Here is a 25,841-nt window from a genome sequence, read left to right on the forward strand (position 1 = left end):
CCCTGCAATTCACTCTGCTGCTGGGACACAGGACCAACTGTCTCTGCCCCCTGTAACTCAGCCTGCCACTGGGGAATGGAGTCTGGGCTCCCAATTCCCTGCATATTCCTCTGCTGCTGGGGGACAGGACCAACTGTCTCTGCCCCCTGTAACTCATTTTCTCGCTGGAGAGCAGGTGTTCATACCCCCAAACTCCACAGTTGGCGCTCAAAGGCTCGTGCCGCTTCATTCTCAGTAGCCAATTTTCAGATGATTCGACTGACTACCTCCTGTGCAGGGTCTGGACCATATCGGACTAGCCGCCTCTTTACCTCTGGAACGAAATCAACGCCCTCATAGCGACGGATCAGGTTGAGGTGCTCTTCACAGGGTTCTGACCAGTGTCTTGTCAGCTCCATGCTGCTGTAGGTAGGGACGCTGCGCAGTGGCTAGCGTTGCCCTCAATAACTCTCCTACGATACCAGTGCTGGTGTGGTGCTGCTCCTTGCGCTAGGACGCTGTCCCACCGCTGCCGCCAAATGTTACGGTTGCCTCCAGGCTGGCTGGAAGTTGGACCATAGAAAAGGATGCTCCTAGCGCTCACCCAAGGATCAGCAGCACCGTAGACACTATAACTACTGCGTAGCCACCATACGTAATGCAGACTCTACGAACCACCGCTGCTGGGCTGGTATCTCGCCGTCTGCTCTGCTCCCTGGACCTACGACCAGGCTCCAGTAGGTGAACCTCTTCCTTCTGTAGCAATCCCTGTAGCTAAGGGAGTATGAAGAGCATAGCAATCCCTGTAGTGATATAGCTGTCCCCTACAAACATGAGTCAAAGCTGCAAGTTAGAGGGTCAAAATAGGTCTGATGTGCTGGAGCACACAGCCTGCTTTTTATTGAGGTTACATGCAAAAAGGACACTCTCAGGGGGAGGCATAAAATCCCCCATCACACATTTGATATTAGATAGAGAGACACTCCCTTTGACAGGCCACAACATTACTTCAGCAGATAACAAGTTACACACAATAAAACAATGCAGTCCACCTTATCACTAGCAGTCTGATTAGACAATGGTAAGGTTTATCCCTAAACTTAATTAGAGCTGATCCCAGCAACTTGTATTTAGAATGCTTCTTGAAGCTGAACAAAGTTATCTCTTTAGTTCTGACCGAAGGGTCTGTCACATAGCACTTAATGGCACACAATGAAAACCAATGCCTCTGTAACAGTGCTCCCCCACTGTGGAACACTCTGCCTGTGTGGCACCTGGCTCAGCAAGTCCCATTCACTGAACCAAGTGGGAGAAAGCCAGGGACAAGCTATTTTACAGGTCTGGGGACATAGTCTTAAAGGGGCATTGTTCACCAAAGTCACAATATGTCCCCAGACGGTTCTTAAAGGGCCATACACACCCAATAAAAGTTAATATGTTCTCAGGGGCACAATCTTCCAGGGGTCATAGTCATGACGAAGGAGGCTGGCAAATAGGCTTCTCCACGATCCATGGAAGCAGGGCAATTTTTCATTAAAAGGGCCAGTTACAAATAGCAGTTTGTAACAGCATCTGATTTGACCAAACAACAAAAATTGGCCTTAGAGGATCTTAGAAGCAGGGAATATATTGTTGTGCGCTCAGCGGATAAGGGTGGCTCGAAAGTGGTTCTTAATCGAACAGATTATGTTCAAGAAGCACTACGCCAACTACAGAACCCTGAGCATTACAACCTTTTATCTGGTGATCCTACTACTAAGTACAAACGTGAACTTTTGGCAATCTTGGAGGATGGTTTAGAAGATGGGCACTTTGACACAGATACCTTTGAGTTCTTGTGTGTTGACCATCCTATAGTGCCCATCTTCCAAAGATACACAAATCTTTTACTAATGTAAAAAGATGCCCCATTGTCAGTGGGATCGGCTCTTTAACAGAGCATGTGTCCCAGTGGATGGATGGCATCCTTCAACCATTTGTACTATCGCTATTCAGTGATCTTAGTGACACTAAGCATGTGATCAAACTATTGGAACCGATGGATTGGAACTTTGATTTATATCAATGGGCAACCATCGATGTAGTTGCACTTTATTCCTCGATCCCTCACCAGGAAGGTTTGGAAGGTGTGGCATTTTTTCTCAAAAATTATTCAGATTTCAGTGAAAACTTCCAAGAGTATATTCTGATGGTTCTGGGCTTCCTGCTCACCCATAACTATTTTAAATTTGAGGGGGAGTTCTATCTCCAGAGATGTGGGACAGCTATGGGGGCTAAGTTTGCCCCCTCCTATGCCAACCTTTTTATGGGTTGGTGGGAGCTGTCCCACATCTATGGAGATAGTAACTCCCACAGACATATGATCCTTTTATACAGACGTTACATTGATGATCTCCTCCTCATTTGGTGTGGCGGCGACTCAGACTTCTCAGAATTTGTTAACTCTCTGAATAATAACAACGTTGGTATTAAATTTACCTCTGAGTTAAGTAAGAATACCATTAACTTCCTGGATATTTCATTGGAAGGTACTGAACAAGGTAGAATCATCAGTAGAATCTATAGTAAGCCTACAGCTGGCAATGCATTGTTACATGCCCACAGCTGTCACCCCCGGCATGTTCCTTTTGCTGTTGCAAAGGGACAATTTGTAAGGGTTAAACGCAATTGCACTTTAGATCACACCTACAAGGAACAATCGTTTGAACTCAGCAATCGATTAAAGAAAAGAGGGTATTCTAACCATGTTGTTCACAGAGCCCGACAAGAAGTTCAGAAGCTGAACAGGAACAGTTTGGTTCAGGGACACTCAAAAACATCTCCCAGCGCTGATACACTTTTCCAAGGTGTAACTTTTGTCACTGACTACAGTTCACAATATACTGAAATATGTAAGATCATTAAGAAACACTTTGGGTTTCTTTCTGCGGATGACAAATTGGAGACATGTGTCAGAGCTGGTGTACGATGCTCCTATAGAAGAGCTAAGACTTTAGCCAATGCACTATCGCCTTCATCTTTGCCTGAATTGAACAGACCCACGAGTGCTTGGTTAGTTCACAAGGGTTTGTTTAAATGCAGACAGAAATGTCGGGTATGTGAGTACATTCTGGCATCCAACATTTTTAAATCTGAAGTTACGGGTGAAACTTTTCCTATCACTAGCTGCCTCAAATGTACCTCAACTTATGTTGTTTATGTACTTACCTGCATTTCTTGTCACCTACAGTATGTAGGTTTAACAACAAATGAAGTAAAGGTTCGCATTCGCAACCACTTGTCCACCATCCAAGCAGGAGAAGCCAGCACACCTTTGGTCAGACACTTCTCACGATGCCATAACAAAGACATTAAAAGTCTCAGATGGCAGACTATTGAAAGAGTATGTTGCCCACCTAGAGGGGGTGATCGTGATCGGCTACTGCAAAAGAGGGAGATGTATTGGATCTTTAAACTTCAGACCCGAGTACCTTCGGGTCTGAATTCCGAATATGATCTTATCAACTTCTGGAAATAATCATGTGGTCGTTCATCTCCCTCTTTTGTATTGGCCTGATGAAAAATGGATATGAATTATAAAATTGATAATCATGTCAAATATCAATATGCAACATTACTTTAAGTTCACCACTTAGAAAGTGTCTATGTCTTTATCTCAACTATTGTGATTTTGGAAGAACTAAGGCCTAGATTTGGAGTTTGGCGTTAGCCATGAAAACCAGCGTTAGAGGCCCCTAACGCTGGTTTCTTACGGACTCCGGTATTTAGAGTTCATTACCGACACTCAAAAATCACCCAACGCTCAAATTTCTACCGACAGCTCAGACCCAGTAGTTAACATATACCGACAAAATAAACATTCACGAATCACAAAACAAATATTACACAAAGTACACTTACACTCATACAAACACTACACTATATTTATTTTTCAGATTTAATAATTTTTCAGCAAAATACAAAGGATCAAAGTTGCGAGATCTCGGGTGTTTGAAAAAAAACAACACAAATCCATTTTCCCATTGACTTACATTGACACACGGGAAAAGACCCTCATATACCTACATCTAACTAATAAGCTTATCACAAATATACACTCATCGATGCATACAAACAATATACACCACATGACATACAAAAAAAAGTTATTTATTACAAAAACAACATGATTTAGTTACTTTTTCACACAAGCTCATGACGTCACTCACTTTAAGAGGAAAACCAGTCTTTGAAAAAAAAAATTACCAAATTTTAGAGCCTCCATTGACTTCTATGGGGAAGACGTGCTCGTGCACGTGAAACACACATTTCCCTAACGCACGCAAATAGCGTAGACCGAAAAACTCCAAATACCAGCGCTAGAAAATACATGCTTTTATGCGTTAGACCCAGCTATGATAAATAGATCAAGAAATGACTATTTCCCTATGGTGGACTTATGGATTGTACTTATTGAATATTCACAACACCATTAAATTGTTTCAGACTTTTATATTACATCAACTACAAATCAACATCACTAGTAACAAACTTTTTTGTTCAAAATATTACATTTAAACGGACACAAAAATAAATTAAACTTTTCAGGATTCACAAACAGTACACAATGGGAAACACTTCTCATTTACCTTCTTATTGCATTTCATTTATTCAACTCATATGCTTGCAGCAACAGCATATCTACATAGGCTTAACACATGATCAGTCATGGATGCACAAACATTACTTTTACCATTCACTCATACATGTGCATTCAAATGATGGGGGAAAAAACACATTACATTCTCTATAGGAATCACAAAACAGAACATATGGATTTTAATGTACTTTTAACATCATGATTCCATCACAATAAACCATTAGGAATTACGTACAACAAGAACATCATTACACAAGATTACAGATGTCACTTTATGGGAAGGAACAACAATGCCAGACCGCTATATAGAAGTCAGCATATGTGGGACACAATCACAATATATACGTACATGTACATAACACGCATCACCCATCACGCAAACACAAAGCACACAGATTTTATTCAGCACACAATAACAATGTAGCACAATACAACAACACAATGAGGATTTCTGAACTACATAGGCAGGTTAATAATATCATGACGTCATTAGAAGATTCAACCATACACATCACAGATTCACGACTGTACCGCCCCTTTAGGAACTTTAACACTCAATACTACAATACAACATATACGTAAATAACAGTTTGGAACAGCATTATTAGGGAGATTCGAATGGGACAATTAATAAATATTGTCAGATCGCAAATCACTTATATATACAATACTACAGATGACAGCCGGAAGTTCTTCAGTATTAGTGCCATTTGAATGGGACGCATACAATATTGACAGCTCGGCAATCACTTATATATATAATACTACAGATGACAGCCAGAAGTTATTCAGTATTAGTGCCATTTGAATGGGACGCATACAATATTGACAGATCGGCAATCACTTATATATATAATACTACAGATGACAGCCGGAAGTTATTCAGCATTAGTGCGATTTGAAATGGACGCATACAATATTGACAGCTCGTCAATCACTTATATATACAATACTACAGATGGCAGACGGGAAGTTCAGAATTATTATTGCGATTTGAAAGGGACGCATACAATATTGACAGCTCGGCAATCACTTATATATACAATACTACAGATGACAGCCGGAAGTTATTCAGTATTAGTGCCATTTTAAATGGACGAGTACAATATTGACAGCTCGGCAATCACTTATATATATAATAATACCGAAGACAGCCGGAAGTTCTTCAGTATTAGTGCAATTTTAATGGGACGCATACAATATTGACAGCTCGGCAATCACTTATATATACAATACTACAGATGGCAGACGGGAAGTTCGGAATTATTATTGCGATTTGAAAGGGACGCATACAATATTGACAGCTCGGCAATCACTTATATATACAATACTACAGATGGCAGACGGGAAGTTCGGAATTATTATTGCGATTTGAAAGGGACGCAAACAACATTGACAGCTCGGCAATCACTTATATATACAATACTACAGATGGCAGATGTTACTTTATCGTTTACAAACAATGTTGCAGCAACATTGATCGATCACATTCGATGCACATTATACACAACTATGCACTTTCATTCATGTTAGCCTGGACGTGTGCTTGTTACTATAATATCGCGTTTAAGAAATATTGATTACGCATATGATCAAACATTACAAACATGCACTGTATGTGTGATATTTGACACTTTCACATTGAGATTCATTGGGGGAAAACAACATTTCAGCAAACAACAAAAAAACGCCCACTGTGAAAGCATTCGCGCCACTCACATACAAACAAGTGAATACAATCAGCAATCATTACAAACTCAATACCATTGGACTAATTGTACTATAAATCCCCCAAACAACATGGCCAAAGCATCACTTGTGATCCACATCAGATCAAGTAAATACCTTGTTACGCTGTTTTGAAAGATGGATGACAAAGACATGGTAGACACTGCTGGTGCTGCTATTGGCGAACTAGCTGTTGATCGAATCAGGCAGCCTCGGCGGCTCAGACTGAGACAAAGGGGTCATCTGGTTCGAGGTCCTCCTGTCTACAGGGTGAGACCCAACTTGGAAAACATGAGCGACTTTGAGGTTTATGATAAGTATCGGCTCAATCGCGAACAGCTCATTGGCCTTTACGATCTTCTTAAACCTCATTTGGAGCCACGTATAAGAATAAGGACTGCTGTTCCCGCCATGAGTAAGATGCTAAGCTGTCTATACGTCCTGGCCTCCGGGAGTTTTCAATCTGGAGAACTGTACATGCATGGCCTGGCTCAAGGTACATTCTCTGTGGTGTTTGATAACTTTCTGGACGCCATGGTACGTATTAGTAAGCAATACATAGGATTCCCACAGAATGATGGTGATTGGAGGCGCCTGAAGCGGGAATTCTTTGATATTGCTCAATTGCCCAATGTCTTGGGAGCCATAGATTGTACCCACATTGCGCTGCGTGCTCCAATTGATGACTTGCCCTTCAGAAATCGCAAACATTTTCATAGCCTCAACGTGCAGTATGTTTGTGATGCACAGATGAGGATTATGCATGTGAGTGCGAATTTTGGAGGGGCTAGTCATGATGCCCGCATCCTCTCTCTGTCATCCCTGTGGAGACCGTTTGAGGAAAGACAAATGCCCCCTGTTTATCTCGTTGGTGAGTATTTGTGCACAACATGGTTAATTAGTTTGACAATTGCCACTGTATTTTTAAAATGTTAGCGTAATGTTCAGCTATAGGATGCAATGTAACCATTCATTTTATTTTCCCGCTAATGTCTACTTTTAGTTCAATGCAGATATGTAGCATGTCTTACCTTAAATGCTCAGATAGAGAATGCAATGTAACCATTTAGTTTGCATTTTACACAAGGTTTGTTTTAGGAGAAATACGCATATGTAGCATGTCTTAGCTGAAATGGCAAGATATTAGCTAATGCAATTTAACCATGTCATTGTCTCTTTCCGCTAATGTCTACTTTTAGTTCAATGCAGATATGTAGCATGTCTTACCTTAAATGCTCAGATAGAGAATGCAATGTAACCATTTAGTTTGCATTTTACACAAGGTTTGTTTTAGGAGAAATATGCATATGTAGCATGTCTTAGCTGAAATGGCAAGATATTAGCTAATGCAGTTTAACCATGTCATTGTCTCTTTCCGCTAATGTCTACTTTTAGTTCAATGCAGATATGTAGCATGTCTTACCTTAAATGCTCAGATAGAGAATGAAATGTAACCATTTAGTTTGCATTTTACACAAGGTTTGTTTTAGGAGAAATACGCATATGTAGCATGTCTTAGCTGAAATGGCAAGATATTAGCTAATGCAATTTAACCATGTCATTGTCTCTTTCCGCTAATGTCTACTTTTAGTTCAATGCAGATATGTAGCATGTCTTACCTTAAATGCTCATATAGAGAATGCAATGTAACCATTTAGTTTGAATTTTACACAAGGTTTGTTTTAGGAAAAATACGCATATGTAGCATGTCTTAGCTGAAATGGCAAGATATTAGCTAATGCAATTTAACCATGTCATTGTCTCTTTCCGCTAATGTCTACTTTTAGTTCAATGCAGATATGTAGCATGTCTTACCTTAAATGTTCAGATAGAGAATGCAATGTAACCATTTAGTTAGCATTTTACACAAGGTCTGGTTTAGGAGAAATACGCATATGTAGCATGTCTTAGCTGAAATGGGAAGATAGAGAATAAGATTGAACTAGATTATTCTTTTCAAAAATAAACATTTGTTAGTGGATTATCGTGTACAAAAACGTTTATTGGAATTAAAATAATATTTTGAGGATTCAGTTTGAATTATGTTCTGTTCATAATTTATAGGTGATTCTGGGTACATGAGCCGGCCTTGGCTTATTACCCCCTTGCGTAGCCCGACTGATGTGTCTGAGGAGCGCTACAATAGGGCTCATAAGAGAGCCAGGGCGGTGGTTGAACGAATGTTCGGGCTCCTGAAGATGAGGTTCAGGTGCCTTGACCGGTCAGGAGGAGCCCTCCAGTACAACCCAAAGAAGGTGGCTAAGATCGTTGTAGCCTGTAGTGTCCTGCATAATATTGCACAGCGGGCTGGGATGCTGCAGGGCGTCCAGGCGCAGCGAAACCTCCTCAGAGATGAGGAGGATGATCCTGTTCTAGAGGGGCCATTCCGGGACGAGGGGCTCAATGTCAGAGCAGACATCATCAACCGCCACTTTAGACGGTAAATAATAGAAGTTAAACTGGAGTATTGTCAATAGATGTGAACTCTAGGGAAATGACAAGTAGAGAATTGTGCAAACAGGTTAGGATTGTTCATCAAATGCTAAAAATTTGTTTCATTTATTAATATAGGTGATGCTCTGGGCATTGGGTCCTGTAGCGAGTTTTTGCCACCTGGTTTTTAAAGAGGACAGCAGCTGGTAAGTATAAATGTATGGACTGTTGCTGGCATGAATTGTACACAAATACATCATATGGCATACATTTTCAAAACTAGTATTTAGTTTACACATTACTTAAAATGTACATATTCAGAAAGGGATCCTCTAGCATTACTATCCTCTAGCATGACTATGGTTCAATGTCACACATTAGAGGTTCGTTCTGCTCAATATGACTCATCTTCACACTTGATAGAACATAACACAAGATGCTACACACGCTTAGTAAGCTAGTGACTGAAATTTATTCTGAAATGGGGGGTGGGAGAGGGGTACAGAACTGATTCACACACTTGTAGTAATTTTTATTAAACTTTTTCTGCCATTAGGGAGCTGACTTAATCTAAAGACTGAAAGGGAAGAATTAGAAGCCTGACAGTGAAGATTGCCCAGACTGACAGTGGAAAAAGCCAAGATTGAAATTGAAGTATACCAATGGGATCATGTCTGGCATTATCTTTCCAATCTGCTGACCTTGAAAACCATTAAAAAAGACATGTTCACATGGTAAGTGCCAACTATTTGATAGAATAAGGCTGTGGAGGCATCCTATTGGAGACACTTAGATTATTTTCTAATTTTTAGATGGTATTTCACAGTCCTCTATTTTTGAAATGATGAATCAGACACCTATTGAAGATCAACTGTTTACCCCTGAATTGACTTTCAAAGACCATGCATTATCCAGGTTTGTGTACCAATGCATGCTAGTTAAGAATCACAGGAAGAATGTTGAATATTAGTAGCTTACATACATTAGTCATATTTAGTTCATAATTAGATATTTAGGGATCACAATCAGACACTTAGATGATTTTACTTTTTTAGATGGTATTTCAGTCCTCTATTTTATGAACTGATGAATCAGACACCTATTGAAGATCAACTGTTTACCCCTGAATTGACTTTCAAAGACCATGCATTATCCAGGTTGGTGTACCAATGCATGCTAGTTAAGAATCACAGGAAGAATGTTGAATATTAGTAGCTTACATACATTTGTCATACTTATTTCATAATTAGATATTTAGGGATCACAATCAGAAAAAGGAATACATATTATAGTTCATATAGAGGTATTTGAATGGACATGAAATATTACATTTATGTTCAGCATACATATATATTATTGAAATGTGATATACATTATTATGTATAATTAGAAATTCAGATATTTACATTTAATTTTTATTACACAATATAATGGTGTATGTTTATTTTATTTATTTTTAAATTGAATTAATAAATATCTTGATAAAATGTTGAACAAAGTTAGAGCATAGACACAAGATGATTGTAAATGTATTTTATGAATATTTGACAACGTGTGTATTAACTTTGTAAAATTTTGTTTTTTAATTTCAGATTGTCATCTGATGACTTCCAGGAATATTTTTTTTTTTTTGTTTCAGAAACTTTTGATTTTTTAAATGGTAATAATAATCATTTTATTATTAAATATACTCTTTTGAACAGATTATAATAAATATCCATATAATCTGTAAATAAAAAACAATTTGACTCCCATGACTGGTAGTTGGCTATTTGACAAGCACATGCATAAGATCAAATAATGCATTAATTTTAGAAAATACACTGATTCAGAGAATATTAAATTAAACTATCTTTTTTAAATTAATTGGGGAGTGAGATCCATCGATGCTTTTCTTTTGAAATTCTTAGATGTTAAAATAATTTCGGATATGTAGTCAAAATTTGACATAAATTATTTTGTTTCACTTTTAAGAAGGGGAAGTGGTTCAATTACATTAAAGTGACAGTGTTGTTGAATGTAAAATTAATTTTATAAGATCTTGTATCTTCCTTAGGTATCTCAAAACATTATTTTCTAAACTTTTTACATTTTTACATTTATAAATGTTAGGTCATTTAACTTGATATTTTTCACAAGCTAGTTATTGGATGCCAGGTTAATAGATTTAATTTTCTAGTGGAGTCATTTAACTATAGTTATTAATATTATGTAGTTTTTAAAATCTTACCTCTTGGGTTAGACATCACATAGCTATATATAATTTTCATTCCCCTTTAGTTTATTTTGACAATGTTAAATCAACATTCCAAATGTTTTGGTCCTTAAAGGGACATTCACAAAGTATATTGTGTATTGATTTTTTAAAAATTCATAAAAGAATTTAAACATATTTAGAAAGTACTATAGAATTACATTCAGTCTTTAAATATACTTCGAAAAAGATACATCAATGCACATATCTTAGTCAATTACATAAGGCATCTATGTGCAACCAACAATCAGCATCAAAATAGCCTATGTAGATATGTATTTAATCCAAGAATATATATAATTACAATCTAATGATTGAATACCAAAACATATTAAGTTTTTCAAATATTATAATCTTATCCAAAATGCATAAATAACATATAGCTTAATGTCCCTCTAAGCTGAAGACTCCACAATACATCCTTTACAATATATATTTCAGTCAGTGTGTAAAACAATCCAGAAGTTAATCTAAATATGCTTTACTCATATGTTATACTAATTTAGCAAAAGGAAGGTGCCTAGGTTTCTGATATTTCAAGCATTATTGTGAAATGTCTCTTTAAAGGGACATGAACTCAAAATATACTTAAAGGGAGACAGTTAAAAAATTAATGATTTATACATTCTGAATGAGTATTCTATTTTAAACAACTTTAAAAATTGTCTCATATTATGAATGTTCCTTGTGATGTTGCTATCATTACTTTAAAAATAAGGCATTAAATAGATAATTTATTTGCTTCAGTACTCTGGACAGAACTTGGTTTTTTTGGGTGGATTAATTTATCCAACAATCATCAAGGACAACCCAGGTTTTTTGCAACAATTGTCCGTAATCTAAAATATCATTATTGATTTGCAAAGAAAGATAACAAGATAATTCTTAACATTTGAGAATCGTATTATATTATAAAGTTGCTTAACATTTCATGCTCAATCTGAATCACGAACGCTAAATTTGTTTGGACAGTGTCCCTTTAAGAGATTTAAAGAGTGTATTTACCTCTCTTCTTATCTTGACATACTTTGCTTGAAAAGAATATTGAGATAGGCTCAGTAGATGAAGATTGGTGGATGCACATAGATGCCTTATGTGATTGGCTCAACCATGTGCATTTAAATTTCTTCTGTTGAGGATATCTAAATACAAAGATAAATTGATTTACATTTTAAAGTCTAAACAATTTTCTATCTCTACAGATCATTTGATACAATTGTTTGTTTGTAATGTCTATTTAAAAATAAAGACGCCATTGCACAATAACATATATGAGCACTTCAGACAAATACAAGCTCGAGGTTTATTTACTAATAACAAACAAACCTGTAGTTTAAGATTTATAAACAGATTATACAAGTTACGGACATTATAACGTGAATTTGAACATTCAGAAAGATTGCGTGAGAAACGGATCTTGAAACACCAGATTAGCATCTTTAAACATTAGAGTCTAATGTCACGCAATAGCACACAATCAATTTGCATTATGAAATACATTTAATAGAGCAATATCAATACTTCACAATAAGTAAATTAATGGATTTTATGAACAATAAAGACATACAATATTAAATGTGTATTTGTATTAAAGAAACAGACCGTTATTAAACCGAAAAATGTATACAACATTTAATAATGTGACAGTATTAGATTTTAAATATAATTGTATCATTAATATTTAACGGATCACGGATATTAAATCTGGGTCACACATATCCGCATGACAGGCCCATGAGTTACAAATAAGTCTACATGAAAAATGAAGTAACAGCACCACCAGGAGGTATGTGTAAGGAAGTTACTAAGATATGAAACATTAAGGAACGGCCAATCAGAGTTCATCACACAAACACAACTTGAGTCAGGATGGTCTCACAGACATTCTAACAATATTTCAAACTTTTATCCAATCAGATGCACAGATAACTTGTCCCATGGTGCAGCTCATGTTTACTTCACCATATAAAAGTCCATTACACGTTGCCATCTTTGTCAGTTCTCTAATGCCTGCAGGCAATATATATTATTATTATTATAATTATTATTATACAATTTAGCAGGCATGAAACCTCCCAGGTTCACCAAGCAGGAGAGCGCTGCACTGGTCCACGCCGTCAAGGACTTTTATCCCCAGCTGTTTGGGAACAAGAGGAGGTCGACAGATGCGCCTGTTAAGAAGGCCCTCTGGGAGTCTATCACCAATGTGGTTAAATTGGTGTGTGACGTCCAGAGGAGCCAGGATCAAATCATGAGGAGATTCGGAGATATGAGGTTGCGCTTAACAAAAAAAGTCAACCTCATAAGGGACTGGGTAAAAGCCCGTAAAAGAGGGGGCCAAAGAAAGGCCCCGCAGAAACTATACCTACTCCCTTATGAGGTGACTTTATGCGAGCTCCTCAATCTCCGGGTCCCCAAAAGATTTAGATCCTCGCCATCCTCGGCCTCCTCTTCTTCCCTCCCAGCTGCGGGATCTGAAAGTCCTGACGCGGGGGCCAGGGCAGCTGATTTTAGATTAGTGACACATGAAATAGGAATGATGTTTCTTGCGCTCTACAGAATATGCGTCACAGAGCGAAAATGGAATTGCGCATACACGTTAACATGGGTTTGCTGTAAGTGGCATTGCTTTATACATGTTGGTCAAATGACGGATGCGTAATTCCGCTTGGAATCATTGCGCAATGATCGCGAAAATGGAATTGCGCATACACGTTAACATGGGTTTGCTGTAAGTGGCATTGCTTTATACATGTTGGTCAAATGACGGATGCGTAATTCCGCTTGGAATCATTGCGCAATGATCGCGAAAATGGAATTGCGCATACACGTTAACATGGGTTTGCTGTAAGTGGCATTGCTTTATACATGTTGGTCAAATGACGGATGCGTAATTCCGCTTGGAATCATTGCGCAATGATCGCGAAAATGGAATTGCGCATACACGTTAACATGGGTTTGCTGTAAGTGGCATTGCTTTATACATGTTGGTCAAATGACGGATGCGTAATTCCGCTTGGAATCATTGCGCAATGATCGTGAAAATGGAATTGCGCATACACGTTAACATGGGTTTGCTGTAAGTGGCATTGCTTTAGACATGTTGGTCAAAATGAAATGTGAATTATTATATATGTGAAGAATACAGTATTCTTATTTTCAATATTATACATAATAAAAAAAGAAAAAAGCAGAATCCAAAAAAATTATAACATATGCCCATCAATTGATGAGAATGAAATAACACAAAAAAATAATTTAAGCTACAGTAAATAACACAACTGATTGAAAATAAGAGTACAGGATATATTTATCATGAATTTAATTGAGGAAACAATTAACTCATGGGACTACCAAAGGATTAATAGTTTTTAATTGATTTGCTAATAATGTAAAGATTTTAAACATGGCATGATTTGTATTAATGATATCCAATCCTCATTTAATATATTACAGATCTGGATGTTGGTGCTGGATCCTCAAGGCAGGGCTTGTCACAGTATGGTATGTCTCATTTTAATTGACATTTGTCTTAGAAACATGGACAGAACATTACATACTAAATCCACATTGTTCAATATTTATATGTATCTGCAAAATGGATTTTAAAACTTTTTGCAAATAAGAATAAATAAAACCAAAAAATAGGATTACATTGTAAGACTACTCTGATTTTGTTTGGAATTTAAGATATCCCATCTATTCTGGATGTCTTAATTTTAATGTAAGATTCTTTGAATGTCCAATTTATATTCTTCCCTTGTGTATTGCTTAATCTTTTTTGTATACATTTTTAAAAAATACACACACTTTTGCATATGTTTAGATTTTAAAAATATATATTCCATTTTTGAAATTGATCACGTCATTTAAGGGACATGCCAACTAAATTTTACATAGAATGATTTTTAAACGTGATTTTATTGTTTTGTTTAAACATTTTATGAGCTACATTGGTTCATTCTATTGTTTTAGTTCTTAAAAAAAAAAGATGGATTTTGGTTTAGGTTAAACAATGCATTACTGGTATTATCCGGCTGTTTTTTTATGCATAAATTGGCATTTTTACAAAAGTTAAAATCATGTGTTGAGATAACAGTAGTACATAGTTTCAAAAAGTATACAATTACACATTTAGAGCTTCATGTCCCTTTAATAGATGAAAATTAAATAATTCTTAGGATATCCTTAAATAACATATTAGATTGGAATTGCATGCTCAATCCCATTCATTACATCAACATATGGAGTAGAGAATTCATTAACACCAACATTGTCAAATCAATATATTTTTATATTAAAGGGACACTGAGCTAAAATTATTAATGTTGTCATTCAGATAGAGCATGCAATATTAATCAACATTTAAATATAATACTATAATCATATGTGAAATATTCTATTGCTAAATGTATTTTAAAATCAAGAATGTACGTTGATCTGCAGCTCAATTTTGGTTGACCAACCTGGGTTTTGATTGATGATTGGTGGATACCTTCAACAAACAATATTTATTGAATCCAATATTGCTTATCTGCCTTTAAGATTAAAATGTAGCAACATTCCAATTATAATAGGAGTCAATGTAAAATCATTTGGAACAGTTTGAACAGTGAAATCAATGATTGAAATAAATCATGTCAGTGTCCCTTTAATAAACAATAGATTCATTCATCTTTACATTCTTTGGATTAGACAATATTGATATATAATTCACATATTCACTGTTGGAGTTACTTTATAGATATCAGCATACTCTAACAGCACCATGATTACATATTTGTACTAATCAATTTGGTTTTGTATTGTGATAAATATGTGTTGTGTCCTTAACAAGATTACTGTACATTGCACAAATGGCTCGATGTGCCACATGTCTTTTTTATATTTGTCAACAGCTGTTATTCAAAATGTGGTTTGTGTGTATTCTTTTAAGAACATTGATCAATGGGTATATTTAGATATGCAATAGCATCGTATGAGATGAGTTTGATGTCTAATATAGTCAGAAATTAAACATATGTTCAATACATCATTTTTAACAGAATCCCCTTGATTCAAACAAGCATATTTTAGGATAATGACTGCTCTATTCTTCACATTTTCAAGTTGATTATTCTTAAAAATTAATACAGATGTGATTTAGTGCTATCCCAAATGTGTTCACTAATATATATCTATATCATTCATAGAGAGAGTTGGTGTGGGGAGCCCCGAGGAATCCAGCACTGACACAGAGCCGCATTTGCGGTCTTCTGGTAAGTCCATTGACTCATTTATATGTCATTGAAGGTGTATTGGTAATCAATATTATGAGCATGATTCTCATGAAGCATAACATTTGAAACAAACATATAATTTACTCCTCTGATTATATATTCATTTTCTTGTAATATTGAAAGATTAATAATTAAAACTTTCTTAGTCTACACCTTTGTTATTCAGAAGATGTATAGCATATGTTTGTTTCCATGTTCATTTTTGACAACAGTCATCAAGTGATACACACATGAGAAATCTTAAATGTTCTATGTACTATGCTTTTATGATTTTAAAATTAATACAAACAATACATTGAAAATCTGAATCATTGAGAATAACAAATCTAATGTCATTTGTATGCTCCATCAAAATGATGTAAATCATAACTTTGGGTGTGTATATCTTTAATGCAACATTGATGTGTGTCTTTGAGCAACAGTAACATATGTTATAATATCTGATCTTAACGTGTACACAACATGTTATGTTTTACAGAGATTGATTTAACATGTGTGACGGAGGAGGAAGAGGCTGCCTTGAAGTCTGATGATATGTGAAATATATCTATCATGTTTACAACATGTTGCTTTATTGGAAATCATTTTATTGAAGACATTCAAAGTCTAAAGCTTTTGCACTTTAAAAAGGAATATTATTTGTCTGTTCAAATACACTACTGCCCCCTTTCTATATCAGGCAGCATGAAAATATGCTTGGATGTTTTTTTATTTTATTTTATTTATAATTCATGCCATCATTATGTCACATGCATATTCCAGGCCAAACCACAATAATAATGTTATAATTGTACAGACAGTCATTGATATTCATCTGAGTGCCTATATGCATACCATATCCTCATTTCATAATTGTTTAGAAATTCAAACACACTTCTAAGTATATTGAAAACATAATCAATTTTAAATGCGTTGATTTGATTTCATGATGTATGAGATGTTAATATATTTGTATTATTTTTTTCAGATGGATCCTCCACCTCTGGTCATCTGTTTTCTGCCCCTGCCCAGTCCCCTGGCCAGTCACAGACCCCTGCCCAGGCCCAGACCCCTGCCCAGGCCCAGAACCCTGCCCAGGCCCTGACTCCTGCCCAGGCCCAGACCCCTGCCCAGGCCCAGACCCCTGCCGGCCCTTCCCATTTTTCCTTTCCTGTCCCTCCCAAAAAACGGCCCTTCGTCCCCCTTTGGCACTCTCCCCGTATTATGGGCCGTACAGCTACCCCAGCTGCCCAGACCCCAACTCACCACACCCCAGCTGTACGGCCTACCCCAGAGCAGCAGCTCATCCCTCCCCAACCCAATCCCATCCCTCCCCCCTGTCTCAACCTTCATTGTCCTGGGTGTCGGATTGTCCTTCCCAGGCACAGCTGTAAGTATCATTCAAAATCCACATTATAAGATACTTAAAGGTACACTGAAGGCAATTTTTTTCTATTGTGATTCAAATAGAGCATGCAATGTTAATCAAATTTATAATTTACTACTCTTATGAATTATTCTTCATTCTCTTGCTATCTTTATTGAAACAAAGAAATGCCTAGAATTAATTTTAAATAGAAAATAATTGTGGACATCATTTCTTTATTGTTGGATGAATGTATCCATCAACCAGCAGGGACAACCAAAGTTGATAAACAAATATGGCCTGCCCTATAAACCTACATTCTTGCATTCAAAATCTAGCTAGAGAATTCTAACATTTAAAGAATATGTGTAATTTTTTAATATTTGTAAAGTCATGCTCTATCTGAATCAGTCAATTAAATATTTAGGTTCAGTGTCCCTTTAATTTGATATCACTACATATACCAATCACCACTACTTGGATCCAACAATTTATGTACAAATGTTAATACATTATCTAACCCAGTGGGAATGTAATTTCTTCAGGTTGCTATGTTTACACAGCTTGTCCTCAACGCCAAAAGGTTTAAGGATAGGTGTGCCTACCACAGTATAATTAAAATATTTAAATAGCTAATGTAAGTACAATGTAAATCCTTTAACAAGATTTTATACACTCAAGCTGTATAAGTGGATCATCGAAAACCAATTAAAGGGGACAACATGTTTGAGGAAACTGTCCCTTTAATGATTTCGGTCTGTCTGAATAACATATTTAATGTGTAAAGAATCAATTTCAACAAATTGATGTAAAGAATGATTTGTCTTTATGATGACAATGTATCTTTGCTTATTTTTTCTTCTGTTGTGTAATTATCCTTAATATTTGATTTATTCTTTATTTTAGGCTGTGACTCAGCATGGCTCATGCTAGAAGGTATAGCACGAGTAGAGAAGGCCGTGTTGAGGAACGCAGCTGTCCTGAGAGGGATGAACGACACCATGCAGGCCCAGCTCCGGGTTCAGGATTTGACTCTGCAAATCATGCTATTAAATTCAAGGCCTGAATCTGGAGCTGGACATGCACAGGACGATGAAGAGGATGACCAGTAAGTGGAGGATCTGGAGATGCTCCAAGGGCGCAGATAAGAATCCTCTGTCCACATGTTGATGTTTTTGTTATTGTTGCCATTTGGCCTTTTTTCAGTTTATTGTTGTGCCTGTTGCACTCTTTTACCTTGTCATATGGCTCCAATGGGGCTATGGTGGCCCTTGGCAACTCTCTTCATGGACTGTGATGCAGTCTGTTACCTTGTCATATATCTACAATGGGGCTATGGTGGCCCTTGGCAACTCTCTTCATGGACTGTGATGCACTCTGTTACCTTGTCATATATCTACAATGGCGCTATGGTGGCCCTTGGCAACTCTCTTCATGGACTGTGATGCACTCTGTTACCTTGTCATATATCTACAATGGGGCTATGCTGGCCCTTGGCAACTCTCTTCATGGACTGTGATGCACTCTGTTACCTTGTCATATATCTACAATGGGGCTATGGTGGCCCTTGGCAACTCTCTTCATGGACTGTGATGCACTCTGTTACCTTGTCATATGGCTCCAATGGGGCTATGGTGGCCCTTGGCAACTCTCTTCATGGACTGTGATGCACTCTGTTACCTTGTCATATATCTACAATGGGGCTATGCTGGCCCTTGGCAACTCTCTTCATGGACTGTGATGCACTCTGTTACCTTGTCATATGGCTCCAATGTTCATGATCTTTACCATATTATTTATAAACGTTGTTGTTTTCTGACATACTAATAAAAGACATGTCATTGCACGATTCTTTGTCCTCCTTATTCATGTCATTGATTGAAATCTCTATTTTATCTGGTTGATCCTTAAAGGGACCTACCCAAAATAATGTTGTTTCCTGAATCATATATGTAATACAATTGTAAATGACTTTAAGATTAACATCTCCAATGTAATTTTTATTTTTGTCTTTAAATTTTTTTCTAAAAGCTTTATCATTGCATGATTATGATTAACATAGTAATTGTTTTATATATGTATATATAGATTGTTATATATGTATATTTCAAATTTCACATCCATGTGTGTATTTATAAACTCTGCATGAATTGATGCACCTTTAACAAATGATCTGAGGATTGATACAATGATATAATCCCTGTAAAGTGTTCATTTAATTGAAATAGTATTGTCTCTGTGTATCCTCTTTTTATAAATAAAAATCATGTCCCTTTAAGTGATGGTGAGCACAATTGTTAATGAATGTATTTCCATTTCTAAAGTGTTTTTGTCCTTTTTACATGAACAAGAACATATAATCTTAATAATAAACAATCTTATTGTAATGTTGACAGCACATGTATTTCATTTTCTATTCTATCTTATTGTAAAAGTGTAACCAAATCAATCTCTGTGTGTAATGCGCATATTTTAGATGAGGAATATGTTTTTCTAAATATTGTTAAAAAATACTTTTCATCCCATATATGGCTATAGGTAGTCTGACCATATTTCAAATTGAATAAATGACACGTTTGATCAATACATGTGTCATTATTGTTATTCCAAAACAATCTAAACATATCTTAAAACATCAATGGCATATGTATTTCTCATGTGTATCTTTTAAATGTTAAAGATATACACCATAGCTAAAGTTAAAGGGACAGTCAAGTCCGAAAAGATGATTCATGATTTCGTGACATTCCTAGATAGCAATCTAGACACATACTAGTTACAAAAATATAAATACGTTTCTTAGTGATATGCCAAGCTGTCAACTGAGTCCTTGTATTGGCTGCGGTTTTTCTGCGATCGCGGATGCGCCATGTTGCTTAAGACGTCACCTGCCAGGCTGTCCAATGATTCCTTGTATTGACTGACGTTTTTACGCGATCAAGGATGCACCTTTTATTGGATGGCGTTTTTACGCGATCAAGGATGCGCCTTTTTTTTGTTTGCGTTCTTACGTGATCAAGAATGTGCCTTTTATTGGATTGCGTTCTTACGTGATCAAGGAAGCGCCATGTTAATTAAGACGTCACATGCAAAGTTAAAAAAACGTCTGATTGTATTACGTAGTCCCGCAATATTTGTTTGTGCACGTTAAACACGTTTGTGAATGAAGCCAAGTTTAAAAACATTGCGAATATGGATTGTTTGCATCATGTTACATTGTTGACCCATAGCTGATAAAGACCACCACATTCTCTTTTGATGGATGTCTGGTTGAATAAACGAATGAAAGCAAAATGCTTTCATGCATATGATATTTCGAGGCAAGTGCAAATCTCTATAGTCCATGTTGTTTAATATGTTTGTCAACAATATGTTCCTTTTTCTTAAAAATGACTGTTGTGTTTAATGTTAAAGATATCTAATTCATAAATATGCGCTATTGTGTTAGAATAAAGTAATCAATATGCATTTATCTTTATCATATGCTAAATATATGATGCCGACTTCTTCTAAATGTAATTTCGTCGTATATTTTATTAAAGGTTCATTAGACACTCACATTATAAATCAAAATATTTTATTTGGTCTCTAGTTAGATAGTCCATTGTTTACCAAATACACGTTTCATTTTGCTTCTGTTCAAATAAAATGTAAGTAATTTTCAGACTCCTAGCCAAGGCTCTAAGTTTCATGTGAGTACCATCTCCAGCTTTCTCCTGTTTGTGTAAAGGGTCTTTTCATATGTTAATGATGGGGTATTGTCTTGTTTTACGGTTGTAATGGGGGTTCATCTATATTTTCAATAGAGATAACCCGATTTTCTTTCAAAGTGTTTAAAGCTTTGTAATATTGATATCAGTATATGTTAATCTTGTTGTTTCTAGTAGTGTCTATTACATACAGTTCTGTTAAAAATATAGTATACTGTCCCTTTAATGCAAATGTTTATTTTTGTATCATGTATGAGTTCCACATTGGTTAATCTCCAAATATATTATTGTTAGCATATTTTCACCCCCCACTCCTAAAAGGACTTTAAACCATATTCATTGTTAAAACAAATGTCTTTCTAAAAATAAATTAACACAATAATGTCTCTTTAAGAAAATAGACTTTATTTAACACGTCAATATAAATCTGTTTTCAATATTTATTGTTTGAACAAGTACATGTAGATATACCAACAATCTGCAAATATATGTTAGCATATGTATTTTTGTTAAAGGGACAGTTTAGAAAACAAATCATGTTTTGCATTATTATAAAAGTAAATTTTGTAATATCAATGAGATCAAAGGTTTCTCACCAATTAATCATTTGTCTGTGTTTATTTTAATTTGCTAGCTAAACCTATGAGGTTCGTGTGCTCATTTCTTCGAGCTTGAAGAGTGCATGTAATCATTATGCAATTTGACCACTAGAGGGCATTTGGATAGCATTTGTATATGTAAAACCTTGTGCTCATACAGCATATTATTTACCATGTATTGATCATTGATATCTAAAATGTTGTTATGTCAGAACAACAAATAAGTGGTCATTTTTCATAGTCATAGATACAAGGGTAAGCACATAAGTCACACGTATTTCTCCATGTTTTGTTCTTTCCAACTTGATAATGCGTAATACAGTGTTTTCTTTGTAATCAATAATCTTCTGACTGTCCCTTTAAGCTGTGTTATTGGCATTCAAACTGTAATATGCCATCATGGATAATTGTAATGGTAATTTTGTTTGCGATTCGGGAAACAGTTTGGACATCACATCACAGAAACCAATCAATATCATGAACAAGGATAGGTATGTGATGATGTGGTTTTCACACACCTATAACCCACACTCTGCAAACAATCTGCCTCCATGGACCCGGTCCCATAGAAGTAGATTATATACAGAGTGTGGTCCACAAGTGTATGAAAACCACATCATCACATACCTATCCATTACACATTAAATAAAAAAAAACATTAAACATGAAAACAAATACTTACTTCCTCTTCCTTCCCCTCTTCCCACGGGGCTGAGGCTCTGGGAGGGGCAACTGCCGACTCCGACAAGTTCTCCTTGGAGATGTTGTGGGAAGAGTGGAAGGAAGAGTACTGGGACGACCAAGGTGAGGAGGAGGAGATGGCTCGTCAGGAGGAGATGGCCCGGCAGGAGGAGATGGCCGGGCAGGAGAAGATGGCCCGGCAGGAGAAGATGGCCCGGCAGGAGAAGATGGCCGGGCAGGAGAAGATGGCCCAGCAGCAGGAGGCCCAGCAGCAGGAGGCCCAGCAGCAGGAGGCCCAGCAGCAGGAGGCGGACCAGGAGGAAGACCAGCATGCGCCTCACGGAAAAAATTAAACATCTCTTGGTGTAGAATAAAGGTTCTGTTTTGCCCTTCTTCTATTCTAGTAAGTATGTTTATTATTTGGTTTTGGCCTTCAATTATTTTGTTTTGTCCTTCAAGAATTCTAGTTCGGCCTTCTATATTTTGTATCCGGGAGTTACGCATCTGGTCTATGTAGTCTAGTAGAACCCGCACCTCCGCTATTTCCTCTTGTTGTGCTTGGCGGGGTACCTGTGCACGACGGGGTCCTTGAGGGGCCTCTGGTTCCGCGGCCTCCTCCTCTGCTTCCGGGGCCTCTTCATCTGCTTCCGTGCCCTCTTCGTCACGGGGGGCCTCTTATCTCCGAGGTGGAAATTCCTCCCCACCACTCTCATCCCGGGGAGAAGGAGGAGGCTGTATTTGTTGTGCTGCCTCCTCCCCAGACTCTGTATATTTGAAAAATAAAAATATGTATATATTAGCATATTTCCAAATCAAGCTTTAAATGACTTAGCTTACGATACAATTACAAATGCAGAATCATTAATCCACTTTGAAATCTAACAATCAATACGATTTCCGCATTTTCTAAACCATGTTTGTGATATGTCTGTTCAATCTGAACGTTTTAGCGTTTGTTTGCAGTCTGTTTAAATGCACACCTAACCTATAGCCTAGATACTGATGTAACCGCAAAGTAATTGTGAATGCGTGTAAACAGCGTAATAGCATTAATCTGATCCTTAAAGGGACATGAAACCCAATGTTTTATCTTTCATGATTTAGAAGCATACAATTATAATCAACTTTCTAATGTACTTTCCTTATCTAATTAGCTTCATTCTCTGGATATTCTTTGCTGAAAAGCATATCTAAATATGCTTAGAAGATGCTGATTGTTAGCTGAATATAGCTGCCTCCTGTGATTGGTTCACCATGTGCATGGCTATTTCTTCAATAAAGTATATCTAAAGAATGAATCAAATTAGGTAAAATAAGTACATTTGAATGTTTTGTCAAATTGTATTCTCTACCTCAATCATGAAAGTAAAGGTTTGCGTATAGTGTCCCTTGAAATACATTCGTATGTGAATTTATTCTTAAATGAGCTTACCGTCAGATGAGAGTGGCAGGTTCCCGGTATCAATTCCTCCGATACCGACTACATCCACCTCGGAGATGCTGGGACGCAACATTTCCTCCCATCGGCAGTACTCGATTTCCAGTGCAGGGCCGCCACCGGTTCCTGTGGCATGTCGGGCCTCCAGGCTTAACTTTTTCTTGAGATCCATCTTGCAGTCCCGGTATCGATGTTTTATAGAGTCCATGTCTCTATTCTGTCCACCCACTGCATTGACTGCATTCCTTATCTCATGCCAGAGCTTCCTCTTCTCAGTCGGGGTGGTCTTCTGGTGCTGCAGCCTCCTATACCTGGCCATATAGGCCTCTACGAGGGCCTCCTTCTCCTCCCTAGTCACCTTGGCCTTCCCCTGTGACGATGCCCTCTGTTTCCCGGACTGTGAAGCCCTACTCTGTCCGCCACTGGGCCCAGCCACTTGTTCATCTTGAACAAAGTGGCTGGGTCCACCCACCGCTTCCACCCCCGCTTCCTGCCCCCCTTCCTGCCCCCCTTTCTGCCCCCCTTCCTGCCCTGTTCCTCTCCCCCTCCCTCTCCTCCCCCCTCTACCTCTCCCCTGCCTGCCCTCCATCTGTTCCCTAAACTAAACCCCAAATAATCAAACAAAAAGTGAGTGTGATGAAATGAAAGGGGGTCAAAATAAAGAACTAAAAAGACAAAATAAGTGCTAAAAGTGTGAGAGGGATCTAAAAAAACAAAGAGGGTAAGGAGTATTTAAATAAACCAAAAGAAGAAGAAGACTAAAAGGAGGATATGTAAACTAAATGTAACTAGGGGATGGGTATGGGATGGGGATGGGGTATGGGATAAGAGTAAATGGGATGAAAGGGAATGGGACTACAGGGAATGGGGTATGGAGTGTAGTATGAGGGGGTATGGGTATGGAGTGTATGTAGTGTTATTGATAAGTGTATGTATGTATTGAATGTGTTTGCGTGTAAATGTGTTAAGTGTACAGAAAAATCACTCGCTCGCTAACTCACACTACTACTAATTCTCACTAACTCACACTACTACTAATTCTCAATAACTCCCACTCCCACTAACTCTCAATAACTCCCACTAACTCAATAACTCACACTACCACTAACTCACGCTCCCACTAACTGTCTCTCTCACACTACCACTAACTCTCACTAACAACTCCCACTACCACTAACTCACTCACGCTCCCACTAACTGACTCTCTCCCACTACCACTAACTCCCACTCCCACTAACTCCCTCATGATAACACTAACAACTGACTCTCTCACACTAACACTAACTCACTGACAATAATGCACAAACTCTCTAATCTTAAACCTCCAATCTCCAAAGACCCACCAGCAACACAGTCAAAGAAGCCATGCTTGTGTGGTGCTTATATACCCTGTGTAAATGTTTAATGATGTACCAATTTCCATTGTAAATTGTGTTCATGTGTGCTTTATTAGCAATTAATATTAGTGCAATGTGTATTAGTTGTGTGAATTTGCGCATGCTCATTTGGAGTTATTATTTGTGGAATGTGTAGAATGCGATGATGTCATAGTGGTCGTTTTCTATAACATTGTCCAATAGTATTATGTTTAAATGTGAATTTGCGATGGTGTGGTATTAGTGAAGTGTTGTATATGTATGTTTGTCCTAATATATAGTGATATTGAATTTGATTATTTTGCTAGTGTATGTATATATTTTTATTTCCTTGTTGTTATTTTGCGTATTTCCGCATCTTAAAGTATATGCGTATTCCC

The sequence above is a fragment of the Bombina bombina genome, chromosome 1, assembly GCF_027579735.1.
Source record: "Bombina bombina isolate aBomBom1 chromosome 1, aBomBom1.pri, whole genome shotgun sequence".
Classification (NCBI taxonomy): Eukaryota; Metazoa; Chordata; class Amphibia; order Anura; family Bombinatoridae; genus Bombina; species Bombina bombina.